The sequence below is a fragment of the Silene latifolia genome, chromosome 9 (assembly GCF_048544455.1).
Source record: "Silene latifolia isolate original U9 population chromosome 9, ASM4854445v1, whole genome shotgun sequence".
NCBI classification, from domain to species: Eukaryota; Viridiplantae; Streptophyta; class Magnoliopsida; order Caryophyllales; family Caryophyllaceae; genus Silene; species Silene latifolia.
In genome coordinates, this window is record NC_133534.1 from 106292351 (window position 1) to 106304168 (window position 11818).

Sequence of the window (11818 nt, forward strand, 5' to 3'; positions counted from 1 at the left end):
TCGAATTTTTTAACTGGGTGGCTAATATAGTCCTCGTACCCAAGAAAGATGGGAGAATTTGGGTTTGCGTCGACTTTAGAGAGCGGAACAAGGCAAGTCCAGAGGACGGCTTCCCTCTACCGCACGTCGACATCTTGGTAGACAATATCGCCGAGAACGCCCTTTTATCATTCCTGGATGGGTATACTGGGTACAACCAAATAAAAAAAGCCAAAGAAGACATGCACAAAACTACATTAACTACACAGTGGGGTACATATTGCTACATTATCATGCCCTACAACCTTATCAACAACGGACCAACCTATCAAAGAACTGCCACCACTCTCCTACAAAACATGATGCACAAGGAAGTGGAGGTATACGTCGATGACATGATCGTCAAATCAAAAGGACAAGACAGCCACATCAACGCCCTTCGAAAATTCTTCGCTCGCCTTCGAAAACAAAACATGAGACTAAATCCTCAGAAGCGTGCATTCGGGGTCACCTCCGGAAAAATCTTGGGACACGTCGTCAACAAAAGAGGCATAGAAATCGATCCTACCAAAATCAAAGCTCTATAATAAATGGCTCGGCCTAAGAACGAGAAAGAGATTCAGGGATTTCTCGGTCAAATATAATACATCAGCCAAACTCACTATAATTTGCGAACATAACTTCAAGAAGCTTCGTACCACTGATCACATTGATTGGGACGACGATTGCCAAAAAGCCTTCGATAGGATAAAGGAAATCGTATCCAAGCCTCCTGCCCTCATGCTACCTCAGCAGGGAATTCCCTTATCCCTACCTACACCTGACCGTCACTGACACGGCCATGGGAGCACTTCTAGCACAAATAGTCGACGGCGAAGAACGAGCCATCTACTACATAAGCAAAAAGTTCATCAAATATGAGACCAAGTACACCCAACTGAAGAACACATGTCTTGCCTTGGTTTGCTCAACAAAGAAGCTACAACACTATAGCTCAGCTACACGCTTCACATCTACTCCAAGATGGACCCCGTCAAATACATCTTCGAAAAGCCCATGTTAAAGGAAGGTTGTGCAGGTGGCCACTCATGCTATCCAAGTTTGACCTCAAATTCGTACCCTTCAAGGATATCAAGCGAAGGGTAGTCGTTGATAAGTGCATATTTTATATACTTTTATCCCCTATATTAGCTTCATTTTAATTGTTATTTAGCACTTATCATAGTGTCATAAGCTAATATTTGTTGTTCTAGTGTATTTGCTTGTCTTAACATGTTTTTGTAGGAATCTAAGCATTTAGAGGCTTTTTCCTATCATTTTATACACTAAGTTCACTAAGCTAATCAAAACCAAGTGTTGGACTAAGCATGGAAGTGTTTCAATGGGTGTTTGCATGAACATTTGTTGGATTGAAGTGAGAATTGCAAATGTTGCCAACAATCAAAGTCAAGCCCAACTTCAAAGTCCAAAACAATGGGAAAGCATGGGATTTTAAAAGTTCCTAAGATGCCAAATGCTAGCATTAACCGGGTGATTAATCGCACAATTAATCACCAACATTGGATACCCTTTGCAATTAAGAGGAGAAATAAGGGAATTAACCGAGAAACACACGACCCCGATCAGGGCCATGCAACCCCGATCGGGGCCGCAGTCGTCTTGATTGTTTACGTTTCTTTTTCCTCTCCTATAAATAGGAGAGGTGTTCCGAGGTCTTAGGGATCCCATTTTACGTCCAAGTTTACTACATTAAGCCTCAAGCATTATAAGTTTTCTCTCATTAGTTTTCATTTCAAGTTTAAGTTGTTTTAGCATTCCTTAGTTAATCTTTCAACACTTTGTATTTCAATAGATTCTCAAGCATTTGTTATTCAATCTTTTGGTTATTAGTTGGTTGTTCTTCCATATAAGTCCTCCTTTATAAGGTATTTCTTATTACAAGTTTACAATTTATATCATTGCTTTAGTCATCACATAGTTATCATAGTCAAGTATTTCAAATTTACTTAGGTTTGTTCTTTTCATATGTTTTTTTTTTTTGGATGAAATGTAAGCATTTCCATTAAGACCATAACAAAAGTTACAACTCAACCGTTTTGGTGACAAACAATTTTAAAAACCCAACAAACTGGGTTTTATACAATCAAATTACAATTACTAAGCCATAATCTATCATTATGAGCAATTCCAGGCTTCATGATAGTACGCAATCTGAATTTTAAATCCTTCATGATTACGTCTTAAAGGACTTCAGGCCTGAGCAGTATCCCTTCAATTCGAACTCTATTTCTCTGCATCCAAAGACCACTCAGGTATAAGGATGCCACCATCTCGGTTACCCGAGGCATGATAATCATAAGACAATGAAGAAACATACTTAATTAAATAAGTTTAAGTGATTACATTACAAAACCAACTGTAAGCAAAATACAACTGTTCTCAAACTATAAACCAACTGAAAGGAACTGTCCTAACAAACACAGCGGAAGAATAAAGACTCTGATATGTGATGACTCCATCCCCAGCTAGATCCCACGCGTATCCAAGATATACCGCTAAGCAATCGCTCACCACCCCGAATGGATCACCACAGTTTTTAAAACATTTAAACGGGGTCAGTACTAATCACACAACTCAATATACATCAACAATAAGATAAACAGACAGCTGAACTGTCACACACACACACACCACCAACCAATTCCCATCATCTCAATATCGACCGTCCCTTTGGGCCAGCCGCCGCGTGGGGGACCGCAGCCGTTCCCACCTAAGCCCCGCTCATCATACCGAGCGATAACCCTGTCCATTAATGTGCACATCCCCTTCCGTGGCGGGTTCCACGAAGGGCGAAACTAGGGCGTGAAGTCACTCCTGCAAGTGACCCCACTCAGCCGAGAACGCATCTCGAGAACCATCAACAACACAACCACAAACACAAGACAATCATTATATCAAACAACCAAATACAAAGACATCACCAATATCCCATTATGGGACTAATACTGAGTAGGAAATCCTACCTGGAAAGCAACACAATCATCAGACGATCTAGCAGCTGTCTCAAAACCTCTCCTTTTCAAATCCTTCTCCTATCACATAATCACATAATCACAATCTAACCTTAACAAATCATAAAAACCCCCAATCCCAAAATTAGGGTTTAACCAAATCAAAGGAAAGACAATAAAAAGGGTACATAGATCTTACCCTCGACGCAAGGAACTCAATGGTATCACCAACGACAAGAACTGACCGCCTGAACTCCGGGAATTGCTAAGAATGCGATTAAGAAGATGAACTTGTTTGCTTTCTCTCTTAAACAGAAATTTAGGTTTTGAAAAAGTGATTTGGAAACAATGACAGAAGTGTTTTATACTTTAATCGCATTATTAACAAAACCCGACAAAACAGCCCCCGAAAACCGGCTACTCGATCGAGTAGCTAAGGTACTCGATCGAATGCCCCCTTACTCGATCGAGTACCCTAGTTACTCGATCGAGTACCCAACAGGTCAGAAACTATTTTATTTCGCAAAACTCCCTTACTCGACAGAGTAAGGCCTACTCGATAGAGTACCCCAAGACTCATAAATACGGAGTATTACAGTCTTCCCTCCTTAAAAAGAACTTCGTCCTCGAAGTTCAACCCATACATGAAAACAAACATACTAACTCGATCAAGACACAAAAACGTGACTAAGAACTCAAAACAAAACTCCAACCCAAACATGAACTCGGAACACCAACTCCACTAACTATTCCTACCTCCATAACATGGCTCACGATATCGTATCCACTCCATTATATCTCTCTCAACACTATTTCCATAAACTACCAAAATACTCATAACATCAAACGGAATGTTACATTCTACCACCCTTAAAAGGAACTTCGTCCTCGAAGTTTACTCAGACTCATAACACCATCCTCCAACTGTCAACACCATATAAAATATTCTCACACTTCGAAGCATCACACTACTACAAGCACGGCCATGGCCTTTTATAAGTATCGTCCACAAAACAAATCCCTCCTTTACGCTACGCTAACACTCTACTTCCAATTATATTACAACATGCACCACCATGAAACTCTCTTTTATCGCATCCTACTCCTCTTAAGATAAATGTTACGTCCTCGTAACCTACTAATACTATATCCTTAGTTATATCTTCTCGTTATTCTCATCATCATCACATGTCATAGATAACCACCTATACTCTAAACACTCGCCATGCATGTATCCAAGGCTCTCTTACTTAAACAATTCTCATACTTCAATTCACTCGTCACACCACCTAACCTATACCTCAAAATCTTTATCTTAACCCAAAACTTCAACTTTCCACATTACCGCAACATGACATACCTCTCTATATAAACTATATGAAACTACCATCATCAAAAGCATAACTCGCGATCCACACTTGTTACGTGCACTCATTCTAGATCCTTAAGTTCTTTCCTTCATTACCGCAAAACTCATACATAACCTAATATGACACTAATTCCCCCAACACCCTACACTCTCTTTGTCCCAAAGAAGATTATGAACCACCTGCAGACTTTCAGATCATTACCACACATGTTCTACGGACCACTTGTCATTACCATGTCTACTAAAGCCTTATCTAGAAGAAGATCAAAATTACTGTAACAACCTCTCACAACCGTGTCCCATCAATAGAACATCACTATACCATGACAACAACGAAAACATATACGACTCTATTTCATATCATACTATACCCTCATTCCCAACTTAACCTGGTAAAGAAAACATCAATAAACAAGACAACTGTCTATCTGCAGAAACTGAAACTCGTAGGGAGCAACATCAAACAAAACAACAAACTATGAATAACTGGTATGCACTTTCGAAACTGGAATCATAATCATCCCGCCTACTCCACCACAACCGGTGACGGCATCACAACACCGCCACCAACAGCCACACCGTAGTGCGAAAATACCCGCATCACTACATTATGTACCGTGCCTGGATCACCACCCGAGGCACCACAACCACACCGATAGACATCACAACTGCATACGATTCCCATAAACACTGACTGAGCATAACTTCTCAGACAAGAAAACTTACTCAAATCCACTTTATTAAATCACCACGCAACATATTATATGGATAAACAGGTAAGCATCTCATGAACATCATCTCTACCATTTCACGGAATACACATGTGTTATTAATACACATAAAATTATAACTAGCCATGTCAAATTAATCAAGTTATTACCTTTTTGGATATTATTCAATTAAATTACCGTGTCCAACCTATATATTACAGAACATTCATAAAACAACTTTATAATTATCACACCATACCACTTCTTGTGAGGTCAGAACCTCACACAAACATTTACACATATCATAGACCCGTAATCACAACCAACTAGTCAATCCTGATCACGTAAGTTACCACTCAACATAGGTTACCTGTCGCCCGAGCTTAACTCGTATACACCTCATAACATATTCTCCCTTTCGCATATCCATCACCCTCTGCCAAATGTAGCAACACCATTAATACTCAACTAGTAACAACCGCCTCATATAACCACATCTTATACTCTTTCATAACTGTACTTATCAACCTGGTCTTTGCAAAATCACCTCTTTAGAATTGTTACCTTTCTAATATACCATTACCCTTAACCACTAGTCACAAACCATAACACTACCGCTGTCCGGGCATCAAACATCTTACACTCATCTCTAAACATCACGATTTGTTTCCTATCTTTGGTTGACATCCCAAATAACGAACATCCAATCCATTAACAAAATTACCACAACATTCTTCCCAATACTATCCTTAATTGTATCATCATCTAACTCTCCACCAAAAATCTCGTATCGTGCAAACACTCCACCAACTTCATACTCCCTTAATTCCTCGAAACTCATGATTAATCATGTTGTCCTGAAACTTCTGTATAACTATTAACTTACTTACCCTTGATAGTATCATACATCTCGACGATTCCTTACTTTATGTCACATAACTCCGGTGAACTTTTCTCAACTTACTTTTATCCTTCTTTTCTCGTTATACTCAAAAATACCATTAATAGCTCAGCTCCTTATTACTTCTATCTAACTCTTTAGTGCTCCGATTATCTTTTCATTGCTCCAAAACTCAAATCCCATTATTTCATATCGATATCATCTCACTCTTTCTTACCATAAATATTATCTTATTATGCCATTAATCACCCTTGCCTCTAGTTTATCCATAAAATCAACGTTCACTGTTCTAACAATTTCATCTCCTTTGTACCTCTCTAGAGATCAGAATTCCTTTTGTACCATTAATTGCCCAAGGAAATCACACAGTAGTTTCATCTCTTAATAAACCAAATCTCCCAAATCCACCTCGCGACATGTCTCCACAAAGTTCACTATATACTACTCTTCTCAACTCCTTTAAAACGCACTTTCACTACATATATCCTTACTCAACTCTATTTCTAACCATCTCCCTCCATAATTCTTTACACATCTCAAGCTGCAACTATCCGCATCCTTACTTTTCAATCTTTTTATTCTCACGTTCATTATACTCACATCATCCCTTGCCCATATTCTCTTACATTTACATTACTCAACACACAATCATATCACTCATCCCGTCTCGCAAAATGTGCTCTATGCCTCAATAAACTATACCAATCTTCCTTTTCTTTTTCCACCATCTATCATAATCACATATAACTCATGTCCTCCCCACCGAACTCATATTCATCATAAGTGCCACTCTTTACATCATAAGATTGGGTAACTTACGCTTCAGGACCAACACATACGTAAAACAATGCATAAAGAAGTAATACAACACCTTTGGATTAAACGTAATATGCAACGAATGTCAAAAAAAAAATTAAAAAAAATAAATAAACATATGACCCGAAACACGCATATGACCAAGACAGACCCACTCGATCGAGTACTTAACTTACTCGATCGAGTTGAGGCTACTCGATCGAGTGCCCAACATGCTCGATCGAGTGCCCCGACTCTTAACCCAAACAGACCTTTCGATCTCGACTTACTCGACCGAGTAGCCAGGCTACTCGATCGAGTGACCCCATACTCGATCGAGTGCCCGAGGTACTCGATCGAGTGCCCAAAAACACGATTCTGGTCAAAATAACGACAAATACCCACTCGATCGAATCATGTAGACTCGTGAATACTACCCGCATGTTATCTCCCATACCCCCAACGTACTATGCATTCATTATTATTTCAACATTATGATTACAACTATGCATTCAAATCTGCGCGACTCCTCATACAATCAACATAATAATCTACTTCGTGTTATCAAGTGCCACGTTATAAACAACCATCATGCTTTTCATCCAATTTGTTATACAAAACACATATCATTGAACCTCTATTCTTCATGTTACTACTTACCAAAAGCCAAACATTACCATCTATCATGCTCATATAACATTCAACTTTCAATCATGTATTACCCGCATGTTTTTAATTTTCATAACTTTTCATGACACAAACCACACCCATACACTACAAATCCTATTTCCATGTTGCTAATACAACAACATTACAAATCCACTTCATCACATAAACACTTCCATAATCAATAAATTCATATCCTTACGAAATTGCCACTTCATCTTTTTCAATCAATTCATCTAGTTTAATCACATACTTCATCTAACAAGCGCATATGATACGACAGTAGACAATTATACGAACTTAATATATAGCTTTACGCAAACAAAACTATGAAAACAAATCTTATCACACCCCCTATCCACATGTTATTAGGATTGCCTCATTATAAATCATTCATCCTACACATCATTATTCATCACATATAAACTATTTCCTTTTTCCACCACATCATTCGTCATTCTCACATACTTTTCCAACTATTCCAATCAACATGGTAAACCAAGTATCATCCAACATGCTTTCGACCAACAGCATACAAAATCACCCTTATACATGCCACACATCACCATATTGTTACCCAATTCACAAAATAAACACATAGCGATCCCGACTCATATCCCATGGTGACCGGTTCAAAATCGTAGGGCGAGTTCGCGACTTTAGGACGTCTCCCAAGCCTTTGCATTAGCTTCTACAACCTTTACCCCGGGTTCATTTTAATTGACTCCCTAGATTCATTAGATTCATTGGTTACAGGTTTTAGGATCGTCGCTCTGATACCATTTGTAACACCCCCATACTCCAAGTGCCTTACCAGGACCACTCAGGTATAAGGATGCCACCATCTCGGTTACCCGAGGCATGATAATCATAAGACAATGAAGAAACATACTTAATTAAATAAGTTTAAGTGATTACATTACAAAACCAACTGTAAGAAAAATACAACTGTTCTCAAACTATAAACCAACTGAAAGGAACTGTCCTAACAAACACAACGGAAGACTAAAGACTCTGATATGTGATGACTCCATCCCCAACTAGATCTCACGCGTATCCAAGATATACCGCAAGCAATCGCCTCACCACCCCGAAAGGATCACCACAGATTTTTAAAACATTTAAACGGGGTCGGACTAATCACACAACTCAATATACATCAACAATAAGATAAACAGACGGCTGAACTGTCACACACACACACACACCACCAACTCCCATCATCTCAATACCGATTGTCCTTTGGACGACCCGCCAGCTGGGGGACCGCAGCCGTTCCCACCTAAGCCCCGCTCATCATACCGAGCGATAACCCTGTCCATTAATGTGCACATCCCCTTCCGTGGCGGGTTCCACGAAGGGCGAAACTAGGGCGTGAGGTCACTCCCGCAAGTGACCCCACTCAGCCGAGAACGCATCTCGAGAACCATCAACAAAGACTCACAACCACAAACACAAGACAATCATTATATCAAACAACCAAATACAAAGACATCACCAATATCCCATTATGGGACTAATACCGAGTAGGAAATCCTACCTGGAAAGCAACACAATCATCGACGATCTAAAAATTGTCTCAAAACCTCTCCTTTTCAAATCCTTCTCCTATCACATAATCACATAATCACATAATCACAATCTAACCTTAACAAATCATAAAAACCCCCAATCCAAAAATTAGGGTTTAACCAAATCAAAGGAAAGACAATAAAAAGGGTACATAGATCTTACCCTCGACGCAAGGAACTCAATGGTATCACCAACGACAAGAACTGACCGTCTGAAATCCGGGAATTGCTAAGAATGCGATTAAGAAGATGAACTTGTTTGATTTCTCTCTTAAACAGAAATTTAGGTTTTGGAAAAGTGATTTGGAAACAATGACGGAAGTGTTTTATACTTTAATCGCATTATTAACAAAACCCGACAAAACAGCCCCCGAAAACCGGCTACTCGATCGAGTAGCTAAGGTACTCGATCGAGTGCCCCCTTACTCGATCGAGTACCCTAGTTACTCGATCGAGTACCCAACAGCTCAGAAACTATTTTATTTCGCAAAACTCCCTTACTCGACAGAGTAAGGCCTACTCGATAGAGTACCCCAAGACTCATAAATACGGAGTATTACAATTGCAGCACACAAAAGTACACTAGTCTTCAGGTCTGAGAACTTCCTGGCAGCTATCCAAGACAACAGATCATTTGGAGAGGTAGTGCCAATCAAGCTATCAAACAGACTAAGAACTTTTCTACTATATGGACAAGTCTGAAAGAGATGAGTGTGACTCTCAGTCCCTGCACCACATAGCAAACAAAGATCATCAGCAGCAATCCTCAGGGCATATAGTTTGTCTTTAAGCATCAAAGCCTCCCTAGCAATAAACCACCCCATAAACTGGTGTTTTGGGACACACCAACTATTCCAGACCAGCTTATGCCAATGTACAGTCTGAAACTTGTCCCGCAACAGATCATAACCACTTGCCATAGTATACCCTTTAGTATCCAACAGCCATTGCCCATTGTGAAAACCAGGTGACAATTTCTCCTTAACTTTACATATAGACTTCCACCCCCAGCTCAAATCTCCACTTGTGGTGTACACATCCCAATCTCTGCCTTTTATATATACCTGATTCACTTCTTTTCATATGTTATATCACCTAATTAGTATAATTCATATAACCATGTTCAACATTCCTTACAATTTAGTTTACATTTTACATCTTAGTATGAGTAGCTAAATTCTCTAGTCTAAAGGCTAGGGGAGCCATGCAAAATCTAACATATAACATGATTAAATAAAGTTCATAATAATATTGATCAATTGCTTCCATCACATGTTTGCTTTGTCACGCTTAATCTTTGATTATCGGCCGTAGTCGTAGATTAAAACTTGTTTATTCGTTCTAAAGTCGAGAGGCACGGAATTGAATTAGACTAAGCATGTGTGGTAGGACGACCTAGTCATGGACGAGAGTTTTTCTAGGACCCGGTCTATGGTTGATACTAATACCGTAAGGTGGGTATCTTTAAGCCTAAGTAATTGACAATATTATTAGTATCAAGTTTATCATGTTCATATGTTTACCTTTGCATGAGTGACCCGAACCCTTTAGACTATCTTTTATCATATTATTTACATTGCAATTTTCATTAACCATCAAACCAAACAAACCAACCCAAATCGTAATCGACCTTGATAAAAATCTACCCATAGCAATTCACGAAGTAATTCCCGTTTCCTTGTGTTCGACCCCTATTACTACATTAAATTGTGTCTAGGGAAATTATCTTTGCATAGGTACACGACAAACCTATCAAATTTTGGCGCCGTTGCCGGGGAAACGGTTTTATTGCTTTTTGAATTGTCGATTTTTATCTTGTTTTATTTTGTCTTGAGGAACACTTGTTCCTTGAGACCGTTACTTATCAATTTCCTAGAAATTGTTGTCTTATGCCCCGGTCCTCTCGTAGTGGAGAATTGCTTTCACCGGATTCCGAGCCCGAGAAAACCTTTAGGAGAAGACGACGATTTTGGAAGGAAGTGAAAGAAGCCACTTCTCCCATACAAGTTGAAATTGCTAGAAAGTCTTACTTGGCCGATATAGAAGACCTTAAGGAGGAGGAGGAGTCAAGTTCATCATCTCCACCACCACCACCATCTACTACCAAAAAGATGGTGAGAATTTCCGATCACTCAAAGCCCACCGCGGCCATGTTTCAGGCCGGAATCACAACCACTCAAATCACCGCGCCGGAATTCGAGATCAAATCGGCTTTTATTAGCCTTGTGGAGAGGAAGCAATTTGGAGGAAGTCCTTTGGAGGATCCCAATTTGCATGTGCAAAACTTTTGTGACTATTGCTCCATAATCCATCAAACGGGCGTCACCCAAGCCTAAATAAGGGAAATGCTCTTCCCTTTCTCTTTAAAGGACAAGGCCAAGCTTTGGATCAATAGCCTTGACCGCACCACCTTGGGAATCACCAATTGGGAGACATTGGCTCTTGCTTTTTATCAAAAGTTTTTTCCATCGGAGAAAACTCAAACTTTGAGGAGCCAAATCACCGGATTCTGTCAACAAGCTCTTGAGAGCTTATATGAGGCTTGGGAGAGGTACAAAGAGCTTCAGAGGCAATGCCAACATCATGGGCTAGATGATTGATTTCTAGCAATAACATTCTACAATGGATGTTGTGCCGAGTCACGAAGGATTCTTGATTCCGCCAACAATGGGTGGTTTGATCAAATTGACACCGATCTTGCTCATTCCACGATCGAATCTATGGCGATCCATGATGCCCAATATGTCAATTCCCGAGTTGTGCCATCTAAAGGTAAAGAAGAATGCTTCAACAACTCCGTTTTGCTAGCTCAAATT

At 39.6% G+C, this 11818-nt stretch overlaps 1 non-coding gene across 1 annotated transcript; it reads right to left on the bottom strand.

Moving 5' to 3' along the window:
* Window positions 1–11485: 11485 nt before the first annotated feature.
* LOC141603401 (small nucleolar RNA R71) lies at window positions 11486–11592 on the bottom strand. The gene has a single exon (XR_012525280.1). It is a non-coding gene; the product is annotated as a small nucleolar RNA R71 (small nucleolar RNA).
* Window positions 11593–11818: the final 226 nt, after the last annotated feature.